Below are 24426 nucleotides of genomic sequence, written 5' to 3' on the forward strand. Positions count from 1 at the left end.
GGTCCTGAGATGTCACAATGGGTCTTTGGGACAAAGGGGGGTCCCCAGGATGTCACAATGGGCCCTGGGGACAGTGGGGGTCCCCATGGTGTATACAATGGGTCCCCAGTGACAAAGAGGGTCCCCAGGATGTCACAATGGGCCCTGGGGACAAAGGGGGTCCTGGGACTTCACAATGGGCCCTGCGTACAAGGGCGGGTCCCCAGGAGGTCACAATGGGCCCTGGGGGCAAAGGGGTGTCCCCATGGTGTCACAATGGGCCCTGAGGACAATGGGGGGTCCTGGGATGTCACAATGGGCACTGGGAAGAAAGAGGGGGTCCCCAGGGTGCTACTATGGGCCCTGGGGACAAGAGGGTCCCCAGGATATCACAATGGGCCCTGGGGACAACGAGGGTTCCGACGGTGTCACAATGGGCCCTTGGGAAAAAGGCTGTCCCCTGAATGTCACAATGGGCCCTGGGGACAATGGGGGTCCCCAGGATGTCACAATGGGCTCTGGGGACAATGGGGGGTCCTGGAATGTCACAATGGGCCCTAGGGACAAAGGTTGGTCCCCAGGTTGTCACAATGGGTCCTGGGGACAACTGGGGGTCCCCAGGATGTCACAATGGGCCCTGGGGACAAGGGGGATACCCACGGTGTCAAAATGGGCCCTGGGGACAAAGGGAGGTCCCCAGGATGTCACAATGGGCCCTGGGGATGACGGGGGGTCCTGATATGTTAGAATGAGCCCTGGGCACAACTGGGGGGTCCTTAGATGGGGGGTCCTTATGTGGGGGGCGATGGTTAAAGTGTAAGTATGGAGAAGCTTGGCAGATTGATTATATTACACTTCCACAAACACGCCAAGGTAAGCGTTATGTACTTACAATGGTGGAAGCAACCACTGGATGGTTGGAAACATCTGCCGTACCTCCTGCTACAGCCCGAAATACCATCTTGGGCCTTGAGAAGCAAGTCCTTTGGTGGCCGGGTACGCCAGAAAGAATTGAATCAGACAATGGTACTCATTTCAAAACCAGTATTATAGACAATTGGGCCAAAGAACATGGTATTGAGTGGGTGTATCATATTCCATATCATGCACCAGCCTCTGGGAAAACTGAAAGGTACAATGGTTTGTTAAAAACTACACTAAAGGCACTTGGTGGTGGAGCCTTTAAAAACTGGGATTCACATTTAGCAAAAGCCACTTGGTTGGTCAACACCAGGGGATCAACCAATCGAGCCGGGCCTGCCCAATCAGAAATTCTATGGACTGTGGAAGGAGATAAAGTCCCTGTAGTACACATGGAAAATATGTTAGGAAAGGCAGTCTGGGTTCCTCCTGCCTCGGGCACAGGCAAACCTATTCGTGGGATTGTTTTTGCCCAGGGACCTGGCAGCACCTGGTGGGTGATGCTTAAGGATGGAGAAGTTCGGTGTGCACCTCAAGGGGATTTGATTTTAGGTGAAAATGTGCAATGCTGAACTGTACGATGTGAATTGCCGCACTAACAATGTTTAATAAGTGTCTTTCAGATCAAGACAATGGTGATGAAACCAGCGCTGGCTTCTTCGAGTGGCGCCCGACACCTTCTTGGAAGTTGGTGTCCTTAACCCACCAACAGGGGTCATGAGATGCACTTGGACCATTTTCCCTGCCCTGGGAGACTGTGGTGACAAAATGAACTTAATGAACTTTTCAAAGGATGGTCCACTGATTAATTACTCCTGTGTATATATGTACATATGTATATATATATAGTAGTAGTGATTAATTAGATTGTATTGATAGATTGTATTGATAAGGTTTAAGTATTCAGTGAATGTCATATGATAAGGGGTGGAATGTCCTGGTTTTGGTAAAAACAAGTTTCTCTTTTAGTGAATTTGCCTGTCAGCCAAAGCCTTCATGTCAGCTGCATTTTCCTGGAGAACCAGACACATGTTTTGGTTAAACCCAGCAAGGGAATGGAAACTTATTGACAAGCACAGATGGACATCTCGCGAGAGGGGCAACGAGAAACTGGTGATCGAGAGACTGACCAACGGTGAATAACATTCCATTCACGTGAATACTTCATATAAAAGTGGGAGATCACGAGGATCTCGCCCCTTTTCCCTTTCTCCCTTTTTTCCTCATGGCCGACATCAGGAGAGGACCTTGCTGGTCGTCCCTGCGAACGGAGGCCAGTGAGAGACTGAATCCAGCTCCGGTTGGCTGCAGAGTCTGATCCAGGACTTTGGGTGCTGGCTCTGCAGTTGCTCAGACTTACAAGATGGGTTTTGTATATTTGTATCATTTTCTCTGTTCTCATCAGTAGCATCAGTAAAACATCTTGAACTTTTCCAGCTCTCTCCCCTCTGTGCTTCTTCCCCTCCCGATCGCCTGTGCTGAGTGGGAAGGGGGGAGAGGGAGGGGCAAAAGGGGGAATTGGGGGGGAGAGGAGGTTGACAACACATCTGCCAGGGTTTGATTGTCACCCCGCAATCCTAACCCTCGACAGGGACAAAGGGGGTCCTGGGATGTCACAATGGGCCCTGGGGACAACCGGGGGTCCTGGGATGTCACAATGAGCCCTGGGGACAAAGGGCGGTCGCCAGGATATCAGAATGGGCTCTGGTGACAATGGGGTCCCCAGGATGTCACAATGGGCCCTGGGGACAAGTTGGGGTCCCCTGAATTTCACAATGGGCCCTGGGGACAATGGGGGGTCCTGGGACGTCACAATGGGCCCTGGGGACAAGGGTGGGTCCCCAGGATGTCACAATGGGCCCTGGGGACAAAGGGGGTCCCCACGGTATCAGAATGGGCCCTGGGGATAAAGGGGGGTCCCCTGAATGTCACAATGGGCCCTGGGGACAATGGGGGGTCCTGGGATGTCTCAATGAGCCCTGCGGACAAGGGTGGTACCCACGGTGTCACAATGGGCCCTGGGCACAACGGGGGGTCCCCATAGTGTCACAATGGGTCCTGGGAACAATGGGGGGTCCTGGGACATCACAATGGGCCCTGGGGACAAGGGGGGGTCCCCAGGATGTCACAATGGGCCCTGGGGACAAAGGGGGGTCCCCTGAATGTCACAATGGGCCCTGGGGACAAGGGGGTGCCGAGGATGTCACAATGGGCACTGGGGACAATGGGGGGTCCTGGGATGTCACAATGGGCCCTGGGGACAATGGGAGTCCCCAGGGTGTCACAATGGGCCTTGGGAACAAGGGGGTCCCCCAGATATCACAATGGGCCCTGGGGACAATGTAAGGTCCTGGGCTGTCACAATGGACCCTGAGGACAAGGGGGGTCCCCAGGATGTCACAATGAAGTCTTGGGACAAAGGGGGTCCCCAGGATGTCACAATGGGCCCTGGGGACAAAGCGGGGGTCCTGGAATCTCACAATGGGCCCCAGTGACAAAGGGGGTCCCTATGGTGCCACAATGGGCCCTGGGGACAAAGGGGGTCCCCTGGATGTCACAATGGGCTCTGGGGACAAGGAGGGTCCCCAGGATGTCACAATGGGCCCTGGGGACAAAGGGGGCCCCCACGGTGTCAGAATGGGCCCTGGGGACAAGGGGGGTCCCCTGAATGTCACAATGGGCCCTGGGGACAATGGGGGGTCCTGGGATGTCACAATGAGCCCTGCAGACAAGGGTGGTACCCACGGTGTCACAATGGGCCCTGGGCACAAGGGGGGGTCCCCATAGTGTCACAATGGACCCTGGGGACAAGTGGGGTCCACAGGATGTCACAATGGGCCCTGGGGACAATGGGGGGTCCTGGGACCTCACAATGGGCCCTGAGGACAATGGTGGGTCCCCTGAATGTCAAAATGGGCCCTGGGGACAAAGGGGGGTCCGCAGGATGTCACAATGGGCACTGGGGACAAAGGGGAGGTCCCCATGGTGTCACAATGGGCCCAAGTGACAAGGAGGGTCCCCACGGTGCCACGATGGGTCCTGGGGACAAGGGCGTCCCCCAGATGTCACAATGGGCCCTGGGGACAATGGGAGGCCCCAAGGTGTTCAGAACGAGCCCTGGGGACAAAGTGGAATCCTGGAATGTCACAATGGGCCCCAGTGACAAAGGGGTTCCCCATGGTGCCACAATGGGCCCTGGGGACAAAAGGGGTCCCCAGGATTTCACAATAGCACTGGGGCAAAGGGGGGTCGTGGGATGTCACAATGGGCCCTGGGGACAAGGGAGATCCCCATGGTGTCACAATAAGCCCTGGGGACAAAGGGTGGTCCTGGGACATTTCAATGGGCCCTGGGGACAAAGGGGGGACCCCAGGATGTCACAATGGGCCCTGGCGACAAAGGGGGGTCCCCATGGTGTCACAATGGGCCCTGGGGACAAGGGGTTCCCCAGATATCGCAATGGGCCCTGGGGACAAAGTAAGGTCCTGGGCTGTCACAATGGACCCTGAGGACAAGGGGGGTCCCCCAGATGTCACAATGGGCCCTGGGGACCAGGGGGGGTCCTGGGATGTCACAACGGGCCCCAGTGACAAAGAGGGTCCTCATGGTGCCACAATGGGCCCCAGTGACAAAGAGCGTCCCCTGGATGTCACAATGGGCTCTGGGGACAATGGGGGGTCCTGGGACGTCACAATGGGCCCTGGGGACAACGAGGGCACCCCAGGATGTCACACAGGGCCCTGGGGACAATGGCGGGTCCTGGGACGTCACAGTGGGCCCTGGGAACAAGGGGGGGTCCCCAGGATGTCACAATGGGCCCTGGGGACAAAGAGGGGTCCCCTGAATGTCACAATGGGCCCTGGGGACAAGGGGGTGCCGAGGATGTCACAATGGGCCCTGGGGAAAATGGGGGTCCTGGCACGTCACGATGGGCCCTGGGGACAAGGAGGGATTCCCAGGATGTCACAATGGGCCCTGGGGACAATGGCGGGTCCTGGGACGTCACAATGGGCCCTGGGGACAAGGAGGGGTCCCCAGGACGTCACAATGGGCCCTGGGGACAAAGAGGGGTCCCCTGAATGTCACAATGGGCCCTGGGCACAAGGGGGTGCAGTGGATGTCACAATGGGCCCTGGGGACAATGGGGGGTCCTGGAATGTCACAATGGGCCTTGGGGACAATGGGGGTCCCCAGGATGTCACAATGGGCCCTGGGGACAATGGGGTTGCCCAGGATGTCACAATGGGCCCTGGGGACAATGGGAGTCCCCAAGGTGTCAGAACGAGCCCTGGGGACAAAGTGAAATCCTGGAATGTCACAATGGCCCCAGTGACAAAGGGGTTCCCCATGGTGTCACAATGGGCCCTGGGGACAAAAGGGGTCCCCAGGATTTCACAATAGCACTGGGGACAAAGGGGGGTCATGGGATGTCACAATGGGCCCTGGGGACAAGGGAGATCCCCATGGCGTCACAATAAGCCCTGGGGACAAAGTGGGGTCCTGGGATGTCACAATGGGCTCTGGGGACAAGGAGGGTCCCCAGGATGTCACAATGGGCCCTGGGGACAAAGGGGGTCCCCTGGATGTCACAATGGGCCCCAGTGACAAAGAGGGTCCTCATGGTGCCACAATGGGTCCTGGGGACAAAGGGGGTCCCCTGGATGTCACAATGGGCTCTGGGGACAAGGAGGGTCCCCAGCATGTCACAATGGGCCCTGGGGACAATGGGGGGTCCCCACGGTATCAGAATGGGCCCTGAAGACAAAGGGGGTCCCCTGAATGTCACAATGGGCCCTGGGGACAGTGGGGGGTCCTGGGACGTCTCAATGGGCCCTGGGGACAAGGGGGGGTCCCCAGGATGTCACAATGGGCCCTGGGGACAAAGAGGGGTCCCCTGAATGTCACAATGGGCCCTGGGGACAAGGGGGTGCAGTGGATGTCACAATGGGCCCTGGGGACAATGGGGGGTGTCCAGGATGTGAGAATGAGTCCTGAGGACAAGGGGGGGTCCCCATGGTGTCACAATGGGTCCCCAGTGACAAGGAGGGGTCCCCATGGTGTCACAATAGGCCCTGGGGACAAAGTGGGGTCCAAGAATGTCACAATGGGCCCTGGGGACAAAAGGGGTTGCCATGGTGCCACAATGGGCCCTGGGGTCAAAGGGGGTCCCCATGGTGCTACAATGGCCCTGGGGACAAAGGGGGGTCCTGGGATGTCACAATGGGTCCTGGGGACAAAGGGGGTGTCCCCATGGTGCCACAACGGGCCCTGGGAGCAAGGGGGTGGCCAGGATGTCACAATGGGTCCTGGGGAAAATGGGGGGTGCCCAGGATGTCACAATGGACCCTGAGGACAAGCGGGGGTCTCCATGGTGTCACAATGGGCCCCAGTGACAAAGGGGCTCCCCTGAATGTCACAATAGGTCCTGGGGACAATGGGAGGTCCTGGGACGTCACAATGGGCCCTGGGGACAACGAGGGATCCCCAGGATGTCACAATGGGCCCTGGGGACAAAGAGGGGTCCCCTGAATGTCACAATGGGCCCTGGGGACAAGGGGGTGCAGAGGATGTCACAATGGGCCCTGGGGACAATGGGGGGTCCCCTGAATGTCAAAATGGGCCCTGGGGACAAGGAGGGATTCCCAGGATGTCACAATGGGCCCTGGAGACAAGGGGGTGTCCCTAGGATGTCACAATGGGCCGTGCGGACAAGGGTGGTACCCACGGTGTCACAATGGTCACTGGGCACAAGGGGGGGTCCCTATAGTGTCACAATGGGTCCTGGGGACAAGTGGGGTCCCCAGGATGTCACAATGGGCCCTGGGGACAAACAGGGGTCCCCTGAATGTCACAATGGGCCCTGGGGACAAGGGGGTGCCGAGGATGTCACAATGGGCCCTGGGGACAATGGGGGGTCCTGGGACGTCACAATGGGCTGTGGGGACAAGGGGGGGTCCCCAGGATGTCACAATGTGCCCTGGGTTTCAAAGAGGCGTCCCCTGAATGTCACAATGGGCCCTGGGGACAATGGGGGGTCCTAAGACGTCACAATGGGCCCTGAGGACAAGGAGGGATCCCCAGGATGTCACAATGGGCCCTGGGGACAATGGGGGGTCCTGGGACGTCACAATGGGCCCTGGGGACAAAGAGGGGTCCCCTGAATGTCACAATGGGCCCTGGGGACAAGGGGGTGCAGTGGATGTCACAATGGGCCCTGGGGACAAAGGGGGGTCCTGGAATGTCACAATGGGCGCTGGGGACAAAGGGGATGTCCACATGGTGCCACAATGGGCCCTGGGAGCAAGGGGGTCCCCAGGATGTCACAATGGGTCCTGGGGACAATGGGAGGTGCCCAAGATGTCACAATGGACCCTGAGGACAAGCAGGGGTCTCCATGGTGTCACAATGGGTCCCCAGTGACAAGGGGGGGTCCCCATGGTGTCACAATGGGCCCTGGGGACAAACGTGGTTCCCCTCAATATCAAAATGGGTCCTGGGGACAAAGTGGGCTCCTCGGATGTCACAATGGACACTGGGGACAACGGGAGGTCCTGGGACGTCACAATGGGCCCTGGGGACAAGGGGGTGCAGAGGATGTCACAATGGGCCCTGGGGACAATGGGGGGTCCCCAGGATGTCACAATGGGCCCTGGGGACAAAGGGGGTCCCCTGGATGTCACAATGGGCCCCAGTGACAAAGAGGGTCCTCATGGTGCCACAATGGGTCCTGGGGACAAAGGGGGTCCCCTGGATGTCACAATGGGCTCTGGGGACAAGGAGGGTCCCCAGCATGTCACAATGGGCCCTGGGGACAATGGGGGGTCCCCACGGTATCAGAATGGGCCCTGAAGACAAAGGGGGTCCCCTGAATGTCACAATGGGCCCTGGGGACAGTGGGGGGTCCTGGGACGTCTCAATGGGCCCTGGGGACAAGGGGGGGTCCCCAGGATGTCACAATGGGCCCTGGGGACAAAGAGGGGTCCCCTGAATGTCACAATGGGCCCTGGGGACAAGGGGGTGCAGTGGATGTCACAATGGGCCCTGGGGACAATGGGGGGTGTCCAGGATGTGAGAATGAGTCCTGAGGACAAGGGGGGGTCCCCATGGTGTCACAATGGGTCCCCAGTGACAAGGAGGGGTCCCCATGGTGTCACAATAGGCCCTGGGGACAAAGTGGGGTCCAAGAATGTCACAATGGGCCCTGGGGACAAAAGGGGTTGCCATGGTGCCACAATGGGCCCTGGGGTCAAAGGGGGTCCCCATGGTGCTACAATGGCCCTGGGGACAAAGGGGGGTCCTGGGATGTCACAATGGGTCCTGGGGACAAAGGGGGTGTCCCCATGGTGCCACAACGGGCCCTGGGAGCAAGGGGGTGGCCAGGATGTCACAATGGGTCCTGGGGAAAATGGGGGGTGCCCAGGATGTCACAATGGACCCTGAGGACAAGCGGGGGTCTCCATGGTGTCACAATGGGCCCCAGTGACAAAGGGGCTCCCCTGAATGTCACAATAGGTCCTGGGGACAATGGGAGGTCCTGGGACGTCACAATGGGCCCTGGGGACAACGAGGGATCCCCAGGATGTCACAATGGGCCCTGGGGACAAAGAGGGGTCCCCTGAATGTCACAATGGGCCCTGGGGACAAGGGGGTGCAGAGGATGTCACAATGGGCCCTGGGGACAATGGGGGGTCCCCTGAATGTCAAAATGGGCCCTGGGGACAAGGAGGGATTCCCAGGATGTCACAATGGGCCCTGGAGACAAGGGGGTGTCCCTAGGATGTCACAATGGGCCGTGCGGACAAGGGTGGTACCCACGGTGTCACAATGGTCACTGGGCACAAGGGGGGGTCCCTATAGTGTCACAATGGGTCCTGGGGACAAGTGGGGTCCCCAGGATGTCACAATGGGCCCTGGGGACAAACAGGGGTCCCCTGAATGTCACAATGGGCCCTGGGGACAAGGGGGTGCCGAGGATGTCACAATGGGCCCTGGGGACAATGGGGGGTCCTGGGACGTCACAATGGGCTGTGGGGACAAGGGGGGGTCCCCAGGATGTCACAATGTGCCCTGGGTTTCAAAGAGGCGTCCCCTGAATGTCACAATGGGCCCTGGGGACAATGGGGGGTCCTAAGACGTCACAATGGGCCCTGAGGACAAGGAGGGATCCCCAGGATGTCACAATGGGCCCTGGGGACAATGGGGGGTCCTGGGACGTCACAATGGGCCCTGGGGACAAAGAGGGGTCCCCTGAATGTCACAATGGGCCCTGGGGACAAGGGGGTGCAGTGGATGTCACAATGGGCCCTGGAGACAAAGGGGGGTCCTGGAATGTCACAATGGGCGCTGGGGACAAAGGGGATGTCCACATGGTGCCACAATGGGCCCTGGGAGCAAGGGGGTCCCCAGGATGTCACAATGGGTCCTGGGGACAATGGGAGGTGCCCAAGATGTCACAATGGACCCTGAGGACAAGCAGGGGTCTCCATGGTGTCACAATGGGTCCCCAGTGACAAGGGGGGGTCCCCATGGTGTCACAATGGGCCCTGGGGACAAACGTGGTTCCCCTCAATATCAAAATGGGTCCTGGGGACAAAGTGGGCTCCTCGGATGTCACAATGGACACTGGGGACAACGGGAGGTCCTGGGACGTCACAATGGGCCCTGGGGACAAAGTTGGTCCCCACGATGTCTCAATGAGCCCCAGTGACAAAGGGGGGTCCCCAGGATGTCACAATGGGCCGTGGGGACAATGAGGGGTCCTGGGACATCACAATGGGTCCTGGGGACAAGGGGGGGACCCCTGAATGTCACAATGGGCCCTGGGGACAATGTGGGGTCCTGGGATGTCACAATGGGCCCCAGTGCCAAAGGGGGTCCCCTGAATGTCACAATGGGTCCTGGGGACAATGGGGGATCCTGGGACGTCACAATGGGCCCTGGGGACAAGGGGGGTGTCCCCTGAATGTCACAATGGGCCCTGGGGACAATGTGGGGTCCTGGGATGTCACAATGGGCCCCAGTGACAAAGGGGGTCCCCTGAATGTCACAATGGGCTCTACGGACAATGGGGGGTCCTGGGAAGTCACAATGGGCCCTGGGGACAAGGGGGGTGTCCCCTGAATGTCACAATGGGCCCTGGGGAGAAAGGGGGTCCCCAGGATGTCAAAATGGGCCTTGGGGACAAAGTGGGGTTCTTGGATATCACAATGTGACACAGTGCAAAGGGGGTCCCCATGGTGCCACAATGAACCCTGGGGACAAAGGGAGGTCCCTAGGATGTCACAATGGGCCCCTGGGACAATGGGGTTCCTGGGATGTCACAACGGGTCCCCAGTGACAAAGGGGGTCCCCAGGATGTCTCAATGGGCCCTGAGGACAATGGGAGGTCCCCATGGTGTCACAAAGGGTCCCCAGTGACAAGGGAGGTCCCCACGGTGCCAGGATGGGTCCTGCGGACAAGGAGGTCCCCAGGATGTCACCATGGGCCCTGGGGACAATGGGGGATCCTGGGACGTCACAATGGGCCCTGGGGACAAGGGGGGTGTCCCCTGAATGTCACAATGGGCCCTGGGGACAATGTGGGGTCCTGGGATGTCACAATGGGCCCCAGTGACAAAGGGGGTCCCCTGAATGTCACAATGGGCTCTAGGGACAATGGGGGGTCCTGGGAAGTCACAATGGGCCCTGGGGACAAAGGGGGGTGTCGATGGTGTCACAATGGGCCCCAGTGTCAAAGGGGGTCCCCATGGTGCCACAATGGGCCCTGGAGACAAAGGGGGTCCCTTGGATGTCACAATGGGCTCTGGGGACAAGAAGGGTCCCCAGGATGTCACAATGGGTCGTGGGGACAAGGAGGGATCCCCAGGATGTCACAATGGGCCCTGGGGACAATGGGGGGTCCTTAGACTTCACAATGGGCCCTGGGGACAAAGAGGGGTCCCCTGAATGTCACAATGGGCCCTGGGGACAATGGGGGGTCCTGGGACGTCACAATGGGCCCCAGTGACAAGAGGGGGTCCCCAGGATGTCACAATGGGCCCTGGGAACAAACAGGGGTCCCCGGAATGTCACAATGGGCCCTGGGGACAAGGGGGTGCAGAGGATGTCACAATGGGTCCTGGGGAAAATGGGGGGTGCCCAGGATGTCACAATGGACCCTGAGGACAAGCGGGGGTCTCCATGGTGTCACAATGGGCCCCAGTGACAAAGGGGCTCCCCTGAATGTCACAATAGGTCCTGGGGACAATGGGAGGTCCTGGGACGTCACAATGGGCCCTGGGGACAACGAGGGATCCCCAGGATGTCACAATGGGCCCTGGGGACAAAGAGGGGTCCCCTGAATGTCACAATGGGCCCTGGGGACAAGGGGGTGCAGAGGATGTCACAATGGGCCCTGGGGACAATGGGGGGTCCCCTGAATGTCAAAATGGGCCCTGGGGACAAGGAGGGATTCCCAGGATGTCACAATGGGCCCTGGAGACAAGGGGGTGTCCCTAGGATGTCACAATGGGCCGTGCGGACAAGGGTGGTACCCACGGTGTCACAATGGTCACTGGGCACAAGGGGGGGTCCCTATAGTGTCACAATGGGTCTTGGGGACAAGTGGGGTCCCCAGGATGTCACAATGGGCCCTGGGGACAAACAGGGGTCCCCTGAATGTCACAATGGGCCCTGGGGACAAGGGGGTGCCGAGGATGTCACAATGGGCCCTGGGGACAATGGGGGGTCCTGGGACGTCACAATGGGCTGTGGGGACAAGGGGGGGTCCCCAGGATGTCACAATGTGCCCTGGGTTTCAAAGAGGCGTCCCCTGAATGTCACAATGGGCCCTGGGGACAATGGGGGGTCCTAAGACGTCACAATGGGCCCTGAGGACAAGGAGGGATCCCCAGGATGTCACAATGGGCCCTGGGGACAATGGGGGGTCCTGGGACGTCACAATGGGCCCTGGGGACAAAGAGGGGTCCCCTGAATGTCACAATGGGCCCTGGGGACAAGGGGGTGCAGTGGATGTCACAATGGGCCCTGGGGACAAAGGGGGGTCCTGGAATGTCACAATGGGCGCTGGGGACAAAGGGGATGTCCACATGGTGCCACAATGGGCCCTGGGAGCAAGGGGGTCCCCAGGATGTCACAATGGGTCCTGGGGACAATGGGAGGTGCCCAAGATGTCACAATGGACCCTGAGGACAAGCAGGGGTCTCCATGGTGTCACAATGGGTCCCCAGTGACAAGGGGGGGTCCCCATGGTGTCACAATGGGCCCTGGGGACAAACGTGGTTCCCCTCAATATCAAAATGGGTCCTGGGGACAAAGTGGGCTCCTCGGATGTCACAATGGACACTGGGGACAACGGGAGGTCCTGGGACGTCACAATGGGCCCTGGGGACAAAGTTGGTCCCCACGATGTCTCAATGAGCCCCAGTGACAAAGGGGGGTCCCCAGGATGTCACAATGGGCCGTGGGGACAATGAGGGGTCCTGGGACATCACAATGGGTCCTGGGGACAAGGGGGGGACCCCTGAATGTCACAATGGGCCCTGGGGACAATGTGGGGTCCTGGGATGTCACAATGGGCCCCAGTGCCAAAGGGGGTCCCCTGAATGTCACAATGGGTCCTGGGGACAATGGGGGATCCTGGGACGTCACAATGGGCCCTGGGGACAAGGGGGGTGTCCCCTGAATGTCACAATGGGCCCTGGGGACAATGTGGGGTCCTGGGATGTCACAATGGGCCCCAGTGACAAAGGGGGTCCCCTGAATGTCACAATGGGCTCTACGGACAATGGGGGGTCCTGGGAAGTCACAATGGGCCCTGGGGACAAGGGGGGTGTCCCCTGAATGTCACAATGGGCCCTGGGGAGAAAGGGGGTCCCCAGGATGTCAAAATGGGCCTTGGGGACAAAGTGGGGTTCTTGGATATCACAATGTGACACAGTGCAAAGGGGGTCCCCATGGTGCCACAATGAACCCTGGGGACAAAGGGAGGTCCCTAGGATGTCACAATGGGCCCTTGGGACAATGGGGTTCCTGGGATGTCACAACGGGTCCCCAGTGACAAAGGAGGTCCCCAGGATGTCTCAATGGGCCCTGAGGACAATGGGAGGTCCCCATGGTGTCACAAAGGGTCCCCAGTGACAAGGGAGGTCCCCACGGTGCCAGGATGGGTCCTGCGGACAAGGAGGTCCCCAGGATGTCACCATGGGCCCTGGGGACAATGGGGGATCCTGGGACGTCACAATGGGCCCTGGGGACAAGGGGGGTGTCCCCTGAATGTCACAATGGGCCCTGGGGACAATGTGGGGTCCTGGGATGTCACAATGGGCCCCAGTGACAAAGGGGGTCCCCTGAATGTCACAATGGGCTCTAGGGACAATGGGGGGTCCTGGGAAGTCACAATGGGCCCTGGGGACAAAGGGGGGTGTCGATGGTGTCACAATGGGCCCCAGTGTCAAAGGGGGTCCCCATGGTGCCACAATGGGCCCTGGAGACAAAGGGGGTCCCTTGGATGTCACAATGGGCTCTGGGGACAAGAAGGGTCCCCAGGATGTCACAATGGGTCGTGGGGACAAGGAGGGATCCCCAGGATGTCACAATGGGCCCTGGGGACAATGGGGGGTCCTTAGACTTCACAATGGGCCCTGGGGACAAAGAGGGGTCCCCTGAATGTCACAATGGGCCCTGGGGACAATGGGGGGTCCTGGGACGTCACAATGGGCCCCAGTGACAAGAGGGGGTCCCCAGGATGTCACAATGGGCCCTGGGAACAAACAGGGGTCCCCGGAATGTCACAATGGGCCCTGGGGACAAGGGGGTGCAGAGGATGTCACAATGGGCCCTGGGGACAATGGGGGGTCCTGGGACGTCACAATGGGCCCTGCGGACAAGGAGGGATCCCCTGAATGTCACAATGGGCCCTGGGGACAATGGGGGGTCCTGGGACGTCACAATGAGCCCTGCGGACAAGGGTGGTACCCAGGATGTCACAATGGGCCCTGGGAACAAGGGGGGGTCCCCATAGTGTCACAATGGGCCCTGGGGACAAGGAGGGATCCCCAGGATGTCACAATGGGCCCTGGGAACAACGGGGGGTCCTGGGACGTCACAATGGGCCCCAGTGACAAAGGGGGTCCCCTGAATGTCACAATGGGTCCTGGGTACAATGTGGGGTCCTGGGACGTCACAATGGGCCCTGGGGACAAGGAGGGATCCCCAGGTTGTCACAATGGGCCCTGGGGACAATGGGGGGTCCTGGGACATCACAATGGGCCCCAGTGACAAGGGGGGGTCCCCAGGATGTCACAATGGGCCCTGAGGACAAATAGGGGTCCCCTGAATGTCACAAAGGGCCCTGGGGACAAGGGCGTGCCGAGGATGTCACAATGGGCCCTGGGGACAATGGGGGGTCCTGGAATGTCACAATGGGCACTGGGGACTATGGGGGTCCCCAGGATGTCACAATGGGCCTTGGGGATAATAGGAGGTTCTGGGATGTCACAATGGGCCCTGGGGACAATGGGGGGTGCCCAGGATGTGAAAATGAGTCCTGAGGACATGGGGGGGTCCCCATGGTGTCACAATGGGTCCCCAGTGACAAGGAGGGGTCCCCATGGTGTCACAATAGGCCCTGGGGACAATGGGGTCCCCTGAATGTCACAATGGGCCCTGGGGACAAGGGGGTGCAGTGGATGTTACAATGGGCCCTGGGGACAATGGGGGGTGTCCAGGATGTGAGAATGAGTCCTGAGGACAAGGGGGGGTCCCCATGGTGTCACAATGGGTCCCCAGTGACAAGGAGGGGTCCCCATGGTGTCACAATAGGCCCTGGGGACAAAGTGGGGTCCAAGAATGTCACAATGGGCCCTGGGGACAAAAGGGGTTGCCATGGTGCCACAATGGGCCCTGGGGTCAAAGGGGGGTCCTGGGATGTCACAATGGGCCCTGGGGACAAAGGGGGGTCCTGGGATGTCACAATGGGCCCTGGGGACAAAGGGGGTGTCCCCATGGTGCCACAACGGGCCCTGGGAGCAAGGGGGTGGCCAGGATGTCACAATGGGTCCTGGGGAAAATGGGGGGTGCCCAGGATGTCACAATGGACCCTGAGGACAAGCGGGGGTCTCCATGGTGTCACAATGGGCCCCAGTGACAAAGGGGGTCCCCTGAATGTCACAATAGGTCCTGGGGACAATGGGGGGTCCTGGGACGTCACAATGGGCCCTGGGGACAAGGAGGGATCCCCAGGATGTCAGAATGGGCCCTGGGGACAATGGGGGGTCCTGGGACGTCACAATGGGCCCTGGGAAGAAGGGGGGGTCCCCAGGATGTCACAATGGGCCCTGGGGACAAGGGGGTGCCGAGGATGTCACAATGGGCTCTGGGGACAATGGGGGGTCCTGGGCTGTCACAATGGACCCTGAGGACAAGGGGGGTCCCCAGGATGTCACAATGGGCCCTGGGGACAAAGGGGGTCCCCACGGTATCAGAATGGGCCCTGGGGACAAGGGGGGTCCCCTGAATGTCACAATGGGCCCTGGGGACAATGGGGGGTCCTGGGATGTCACAATGAGCCCTGCAGACAAGGGTGGTACCCACAGTGTCACAATGGGCCCTGGGCACAAGGGGGGGTCCCCATAGTGTCACAATGGACCCTGGGGACAAGGGGGTGCCGAGGATGTCACAATGGGCCCTGGGGACAATGGGGGGTCCTGGGACCGCACAATGGGCCCTGAGGACAATGGTGGGTCCCCTGAATGTCAAAATGGGCCCTGGGGACAAAGGGGGGTCCGCAGGATGTCACAATGGGCACTGGGGATAAAGGGGGGGTCCCCAGGATGTCACAATGGGCCCTGGGGACAATGGGGGGTCCTGGGATTTCACAGTGGGCCCCAGTGACAAAGGGGGTCCCCTGAATGTCACAATGGGTCCTGGGGACAATGGGGGGTCCTGGGACGTCACAATGGGCCCTGGGGACAAGGGGGGGTCCCCAGGATGTCAGAATGGGCCCTGGGGACAAAGAGGGGTCCCCTGAATGTCACAATGGGCCCTGGGGACAGGGGGGTGCAGTGGATGTCACAATGGGCCCTGGGGACAATGGGGGGTCCTAAGACGTCACAATGAACCCTGGGGACAACGGGGGGTCCTGGGACGTCACAATGGGCCCCAGTGACAAGGGGCGGTCCCCAGGATGTCACAATGGGCCCTGGGGACAATGGGGGTCCCCAGGATGTCACAATGGGCCCTGGGGACAATAGGAGGTTCTGGGATGTCACAATGGGCCCTTGGGGTTTAGAAGTCAGGTCTCAGAGTGCAGCGTTTGGGGTGCAGGGGCTTGGGGGGAAATTTAAGGTTGCAGAGTGTGGGGTGCACAGGACTGGGGCACAGGATTTGGGAGTGCGGGGTTTCAGGGTTCAGGATTTGGAGGTGTGGAGTTTTGGGGTGCAGGGGTTGGGAGTGCAGGGTGGTGGGGGTGAGAGATTTGGGTGCAGGATTTGGGGGTGCAGAGTCTTGGGAGGCAAGGATCCGGGTCTGCAGGATTTGGGGGTTCAGTGTTTAGGGCAGCACAATCTTGGGGTGCAGGGGTTTGCAGTGAAAGGTTTGGTAGGCAGGATTTGGGGTGCAGGATTCTGGGGTGCTGGGTTTGGGGTACAGGATTTGGTGTTGCAGGGATGGGGTTGAAGGGCTTGGGTTGCCAGGCCTTTGAGGTGCAGGATTTGGAGGTGCAGGGTTTGGGAGGGAATTCTTTGGGGTACAGGGTTTGGGGGCAGGGTTTAGGGGTGGAGGGTATAGGACGGAAAGATTTGGGAATGCAGGGTTTGGGGTGCAGGTTTCGGGGTTCAGGAAGGTAGGGAGGGCAGGATTAGGGGGTGCAAGGTTTCAGTTGTAGGGTTTAGGGGTGCAGAGTTTGGTAGGGCCGAATTTGGGGGTGCAGGATCTGGGGTGCAGGGTTTGGGAAGACAGGATCGGGGGTGGAAGATTTGTGGATGCAGGATTGAGGGGCAGGGTTTTGGTGCAGGGCTTGGGGTCAGGATCTGGGGTGCAGGTTTGGGAAGAGTATTTTGGGGTGCAGGATTTTGGGTGCCGTGTCTGCGGGGCAGGTTTGGGGTGATCACTGCTGATCCGCACACACTCTCTCTCTCTGTCCCCATTGTCCCCAATGCCCCCTTACCTGTCTCACCTCCCTCTCCAGCTCCGCTCCCACCCCCCCAATCCCCCTCAGCGGGGCCAGCCCGGGGTGCAGCTCCTGCAACGGCTCCTCCTCTGCATTCATTAACAATTAACACCCTCAGCAGCGCTAATTAACACCCCCCCCACCCCCCCGTATCCCCGCTGCCCCCTAATTACCCCCTAATTCGCGCTAATCACCCCTAATTCCCCCTCATTACTCACCCAGCAGCCCCTCGATGTCCGGAGCCGCCATCTTGCCCCGCCGGGAGGGCCACAAACCACCTCAAAATTGACCCAAAATAGCGCTTTTTCAACCCAAAACCCTCCCGCTGAGGCTCCCCGAGCTGTGTCCCCAAAGCCCCCGCTGTTGTCACCTCGGGAAAAGCGCGAAAAAAGCGGCCCCGGGGGTCCCCGCGCTTCGCTTCGCGCTCTGAGGGAAAGCGCGGGAAAACGAGCGGAGACGGAAAGAGCCGAGCGCAGCCGAATGGGCCCGAGCGGAGCCGAACGGCGCCCGAGCGGAGCCGAGCGGCGCCCGAGCGGAGCCGAGCGGCGCCCGAGCGGAGCCGAGCGGCGCCCGAGTCTCGGCCGGGGCCGAACGCACCCGAAGGGACCCGAAGTCTTCCCGAAGGGGTCCGAGTGGAGCCGAACGCACCCGAAGGGACCCGAACCCACCCGAAGGGGCCCGAGTGGAGCCGAACAAACCCGAAGGGACCCGAACCCACCCGAAGGGACCCGAACGCACCCGAAGGGACCCGAACGCACCCGAAGGGGTCCGAGTGGAGCCGAACGCACCCGAAGGGACCCGAACGCACCCGAAGGGACCCGAAGTGTCCCCGAAGGGGCCCGAACCCACCCGAAGGGGCCCGAACCCACCCCGAAGGGGCCCGAAGTCTCCCCGAAAGGACCCGAAGTCTCCCCGAAGGGACCCGAACCCACCCGAAAGTGCCCCAAAAGGCGCCAAACTCCCAAATCCCCCCCTTTTTACCCCAAAACCCGTGTTCCGCTCCCCCCCCGGCCCCTCCTCTTCCTCCCCCCGCCCCCTTTCTTCCCCTTTTCCCGCCTCACGATCGTTTCCCGCCGCGGCGGTGGCTGCGAGCGAGGCCACGCCCCCTTCCTCAGGCGGCGGCCAATGGGAAGCGGGGGGGGGTGCGTGGCCACGCCCACTGTGCGTGGCGTGCGCGGAGGCGGCTCCGAGAGGAGCCGAAGATACACGAAGGGAGCCGAAGGGACCCGAGGGGAGCCGAAGGGACCCGAGGGGAGCCGAAGGGACCCGAACGCACCCGAAGGGACCCGAGTGGGGCCCGAACGCACCCGAGGGGACCCGAAGGCACCCGAAGGGACCCGAACGCACCCGAAGGGACCCGAACGCACCCGAAGGGACCCGAGTGGGACCCGAAGGGACCCGAGTGGGACCCGCACTCACCCGAAGGGACCCGAAGGGACCCGAACACACTTAGGGGGCTCCATGAGTCACTTATGGGTCACTATGGGGCACTCCTGGGTCCCTAAGGGGGAAATTATGGGGGTCTATGGGGAGTTCAGGAGGGACCCAGGAGTACCCCAAGGGACCCAGGAGTGCCCCAAAGGACCCAGGAGTTCAGGAGGGACCCAGGAGTGCCCCAAAGGACCCAGGAGTTCAGGAGGGACCCAGGAGTGCCCCAAAGGACCCAGGAGTACCCAAATGTGTTGTGTTTTGTTTTTTCTCTCTTGTTTATGTCCTCTTTTACCTGAAATGGGACAATGGGGGCAATGGGGGGCAATGGGGTCAGTGGGGGGCAATGGGGGACAATGGGGGACAATGGGGGCAGTGGGTACAATGGGGGGCAATGGGGGCAATGGGGGGCAATGGGGGGCAATGGGGGCAGTGGGGGGCAATGGGGGCAGTGGGGGGCAATGGGGTCAATGGGGGGCAATGGGAGTCAATGCGGTCAATGGGTCAACGGGTCAATGGGGTCAATGGGGGCAATGGGAGTCAATGGGGGCAATGGGAGTCAATGGGTCAACGGGGTCAATGGGGGGCAATGGGGGTCAATGGGTCAATGGGGGCAATGGGGGCAATGGGGATCAATGGGGGGCAATGGGGGCAATGGGGATAAATGGTGATCAATGGGGGGCAATGGGGGTCAATGGGGGGTCAATGAAGTCAATGACTCAATGACTCAATGGGGGTCAATGGGGATCAATGGGTCAATGGGGTCAGTGGGGTCAATGGGTCAATGGGAATCAATGGGGTCAATGGGGATCAATGGGTCAATGGGGTCAATGGGGATCAATGGGTCAATGGGGTCAATGGGTCAATGGGGATCAATGGGGGGCAATGGGGATCAATGGGTCAATGGGGTCAATGGGTCAATGGGGATCAATGGGGGGCAATGGGGATCAATGGGTCAATGGGGATCAATCGGTCAATGGGGATCAATGGGGGTCAATGGGGTCAGTCAATGGGGTCAATGGGGTCAATGGGAGTCAATGGGGTCAATGGGTCCCAGGGTCGCATTCCCGCTGTCCCTGTCCCCGCTGTCCCAGGGCTCAGTGCTCACTCCTCATTGGTTCCTGGCCTTTTGCATTCATTAATATTCGGTTAATTATTCGTTAAGGTTTTCTTGCCATAGTTGAGCCCAGCAGGAACCCCCGGGGTCCTAAAACCCTCCCTCTCTATGGGTCCCTATGGGGCTCTATGGGTCCCTATGGAGCTCTATGGGTCCCTATGGGTCCCTATGGAGCTCTCTAGGTCCCTATGGGGTTCCATGGGGCTCTGCGGCTCCCTATGGGCCTCTATGGTCTCTATGGGTCCCTATGGGGTCCTATGGAGCTCTATGGGTCTCTATGGGTCCCTATGGGTCTCTACAGGCTTTACGGTCCCTATGGGTCTCTATGGGGTTCCATGGGGCTCTGTGGCTCCCTATGGGCCTCTATGGTCTCTATGGGTCCCTATGGGGTCCTATGGAGGTGGGTGCTTTTTTCCAACCAAAGTGATTAATGAGTTTTTAGGGTTTATCCCAAATGATGGGAACCCCCGGTTCCTTCCTTCCTTCCTTCCTTCCTTCCTTCCTTCCTTCCTTCCTTCCTTCCTTCCTTCCTTCCTTCCTTCCTTCCTTCCTTCCTTCCTTCCTTCCTTCCTTCCTTCCTTCCTTCCTTCCTTCCTTCCTTCCTTCCCTCCTTCCTTCCCTCCTTGCCCTCTCATAACCGCACGCAAGCCCCGATGCTGAGGGCCCTTGAGCTCCTCCTCGCCTTTGAAAACAACATGGACGACCTCACCTTGTTGATGATGGGGATCTTCTGGAGCAGGCCAGGGATCCTCTGGAGATCCTCGGAACGTGGTGCTTTCCTTTGAGCCCACGACTTCTCTGCCTGGGGCCTCTTCCCATTGGACGCTCTTGGAGGAGCCACTGAGTTTTTGGAGCTCGCCACCTCTTTTGGATGAAGCTGGAGCAGCTGGGGATGGGCCTGGGATGCTGGGCAGGAAGAGCCAGGGCCGGTGCTGGACCCTCCCCAGCCCATTTCTCTCTGTTCGCTCCTCCAGAATCCTCGGAATCTGATGGTGAAGATGACGAAGATGACGAAGATGACGAAGATGACGAAGATGACGAAGATGACGAAGATGACGAAGATGACGAGCGTGTCCCCACGCGGGAAGACATCAAGAAGCTGATGGAAAGCAAGAAGAAGCAGCAGTCGCTCCAGGAGAGCTTTGGATACCCCAGACCACCCCTTGTGCTTCGGATGCCCACACCACCCCTTGTGTTTTGGATACCCCAGACCACCCCTTGTGCTTCGGATGCCCACAGCACCCCTTGTGTTTTGGATACCCCAGACCACCCCTTTGGGGAAGACCCTCCGTATGCTGAGGTGTTGCGTCTCCTTCCTCTTCATCCTCTAAAAGGTGTTTGGTGAAGAGCAGAGCTGGAAGCGGGGGTTCCCATCATTTGGGATAAACCCTAAAAACTCATTTTGGTTGGAAAAGACCCTCGAGGTCATGGAGGCCAAGCATAACCCACCCCTGGCACTGACCCGTATCCCTGAGGACGGTGTTTTGTGACACCATGGGGACCCCGCCTTGTCCCCAGAGCCCATTGTGACATCCTGGGGACCCCCTTTGTCCCCAGGGCCCATTGGACGTCCCATGACTCCCCCTTGTCCCCAGGGCCCATTGTGACATCCAGAGGACCCCGCTTTCTCCCCTGGGCGCATTGTGACTTCCTAGGACCCCCCATTGTCCCCAGGGATCATTGGGACACCGTGGGGACCCCCTTTGTCCCCAGGGCCCATTGTGATATTCGGGGGACCCCCTTGTCCCCAGGGCCCATTGTGACATCCCAGGACCCCCCATTGTCCCCAGAGCCCATTGTGACATCCTAGGGACCCCCTTTGTCCCCAGGGCCCATTTTCGCACCATGGGGACCCCCTTTGTTACTGGGTCCCATTGTGACATTCCAGGACCTTACTTTGTCCCCAGGGCCCATTGTGACACCATCGGGACCCCCATTTGTCCCCAGGGCCCATTGTGACATTCAGAGGACCCCTCTTTGTCCCCAGGGCCCATTGTGAATTCCCAGGGCCCCATGTTGTCCCCAGGGCCCATTGTGACATCCTGGGGACCCCCTTTGTCCCTGTCGAGGGTTAAGATTCCTAACCCCAACTCCTAACCCCAACTCCTAACCCAGACCATAACGCTAATCCTAATCCTAAACCTAAGCCTAATTCCTAACCCTAAACCCAATCCTAACCCAATCCCTTAACCCTAACCCAATCTCTTAACCCTTATCCCAATCCCTTAACCCTAACCCAAACTCCTAACTCTAAGCCTAAGCCCAACCCAGACGCCTAAGCCCAACCCAGACGCCTAAGCCAAACTCCTAACACTAAGCCTAACCCTAACGGAAACTCCTAACCCTAACCCAAACTCCTAGCCTTAAGACTAACCCTAAATCCTAACTCAAACTCCTAACCCTAAGTCTAAGCCTAAACCAAACTCCTAAGCTTAAGACTAAGCCTAACCCAAACTCCTAAGCCTAACCCTAACCCAAACTCCAAAACCTAAGCCTAACCCTAACCCAAACCCAAACTCAGTGGCCACTAAGCAGGCCTGGAGCTGTCAGGAGAAAGGACTCCCTGGAGCTCACCCAGCTCTAAACTCAGCCCCAACCTGCTGCTGCCTCGGCAGCCGGCACTGCGAGCGGCGCAGAGACGGAGCAGTTGGCAAAGAGCTTTGCAAGGCAGAGCCCTCTGGGGCACAGCACTGAGCTGGACCCACTTCCCCTCTGCGTGACCGAGCGTCAGCCAAGAAAGCAGCAAGCTAAATTTCACAGGAACGGAAAATTAACATGGAAACGCTCATTTGTTCCCAGGTCGTACCTGTGGGATGGCCCCGAGGCTCACGGACACACTCAGGTGAAGCAGTCAAGGAGCCGCTGCCTACAGGGACGGCTGGAATCGAGCAGAAAGGAAAAGCGTTTCCATTTCACGTTGTGAAATGACCTGCAGCGCCTGGACGGGGGTCGGGCAACAACACGGGACCCAGACGCATGCTGAAATTGCCAAAGCTGCAGAGGGGCTGCAGACCCCTTGTCTGGGACCTGGCAGCTTCCAAACTACTGTGTCCAGGCCACATGCAACACCCCTCAAGGACCAGATGGACCAACACGGGGCCTCTCAGGGCCTTCTGACCAGGAGACCTCTCACACACACAAAAGGAAACCCACACTAACGTGGGAGCATGGAGCACCAGGGCAAAAAATGATCATCCATGTTTCTCCTAAATCAGAGCCTGCTGGCTACTGCAAGGCTCAACTATTGCAAGAAAACGTTCACAAATAATAAACCAAATACTAACAAATGCAAAAGGCCAGTAACCAATGAACACTGAACACTGGGCACTGGAGACAGTGGGGGGTCCTGGGATGTCACAATGGGCCCTGGGGACAAAGTAAGGTCCTCGGCTGTCACAATGAGCCCTGAGGACAAGGGGGGTCCCCAGAATTTCACAATGAGCACTGGGGACAAAGTGGGGTCCTGGGATGTCAAAATGGGCCCTGGGGACAAAGGGGGTCCCTTAATTGTCACAATGGGCCCTGGGGACAAAGTGGGGTCCTGGAATGTCACAATGGGCCCAGAGGACAAAGGGGGTCCCCATGGTGCCACAGTGGGCCCTGGGGATAAAGGGGGTCCTGAGACGTCACAATGGGCCCTGGGGAAAAGGCGGGGTCCCCACGGTGTCACAATGGGCCCTGGGGACAATGGGGGGTCCTGGGATGTCACAATGGGCCCCAGTGACAAAGGGGGTCCCCATGGTGCAACAACGAGCTCTGGGGATAAAGGGGGTCTCCAGGATGTCACAATGGGCCCTGGGGACAAAGGAAGTCCCCAGAATGCCACAATGGGTCCTGGAAAGAAGTGGGGTCCCCACAGTGTCACAATGGGCCTTGGGGACAAAGGGGGGTCCCCAGGATGTCACAATGGGCCCCGGGGACAAAGGGGTCCCCAGGATGTCACAATGGGTACTGGGGACAAAGGCGGGGTCCCCATGGTGTCACAATGGACCCAAGTGACAGGACGAGTCCCCACGGTACCACTATGGGCCCTGGAGACCAGGGGGTTCCCCGGATTTCACAATCGGCCCTGGGGACAAGGGGGGTCCCCCGGATGTCACAAGTGGCCCTGGGGATAAAGGGGGTCCCCATGGTGCCACAATGTGCCCCTGGGACAAAGGGGTCCCCAGGATGTCACAATAAGCCATGGGGACAAGGGGGGTCCCCAGGATGTCAGAATGGGCACTGGGGACAACGCGGGGTCCTGGGATGTCACAATGGGCCACGGGGACAAAGGCGATCCCCATGGTGTCACAATGGGCCCTGGGGACAAGGGGGTCCCCAGGATGTCACAATGGGCTCATGGGATAAAGGGGGGACCCACGGTGTCACTATAGGCCCTGGGGACAACGTGGGGTCCCCACAGTGCCACGATGGGTCGTGTGGACAAGGGGGTCCCCAGGATGTTCACAACGGGCCCTGAGGACAAAGGGGGTCCCCACGGTGTCACAATGGTCCCTGGGGACAACTTGGGGTCCTGGGATGTCACAATGGGCCCTGGGGACAAAGGCGGTCCCCAGGATGTCACAATAAGCCCTGGGGACAAGGGGGGTCCCCAGGATGTCACAATGGACACTGGGGACAAAGGGGGTACCCACGGTGTCACTATAGGCCCTGGGGACAACGGGGGGTCCCCACGGTGCCACGATGGGCCCTGGGGACAAGGGGGTCCCCAGGATGTTCACAATGGGCCCTGGAGACAATGGGGTGTCCCCAGGATGTCACAATGGGCCCTGGGGACAAAGAGGGTCCCCAGGATGTCACAATCGGCCCT

General features: G+C 59.6%; 1 long non-coding RNA gene across 5 annotated transcripts; it reads right to left on the reverse strand.

Moving 5' to 3' along the window:
* Positions 1-793: 793 nt before the first annotated feature.
* On the reverse strand, positions 794-20647 carry LOC139826231 (uncharacterized). Of its 5 annotated transcripts, none has more exons than XR_011736210.1 (4): positions 20323-20647; positions 18488-18569; positions 17287-17346; positions 794-962 (listed from the first exon to the last, which is right to left on the reverse strand). It is a non-coding gene; the product is annotated as an uncharacterized lncRNA (long non-coding RNA). The 5 variants fall into 5 exon arrangements; XR_011736207.1 differs by having other exon boundaries at positions 794-1655; XR_011736209.1 differs by lacking the exon at positions 794-962 and adding an exon at positions 1974-2373.
* Positions 20648-24426: the final 3779 nt, after the last annotated feature.

This window comes from Patagioenas fasciata, chromosome 37 (assembly GCF_037038585.1).
Source record: "Patagioenas fasciata isolate bPatFas1 chromosome 37, bPatFas1.hap1, whole genome shotgun sequence".
In the NCBI taxonomy this organism is placed as follows: Eukaryota; Metazoa; Chordata; class Aves; order Columbiformes; family Columbidae; genus Patagioenas; species Patagioenas fasciata.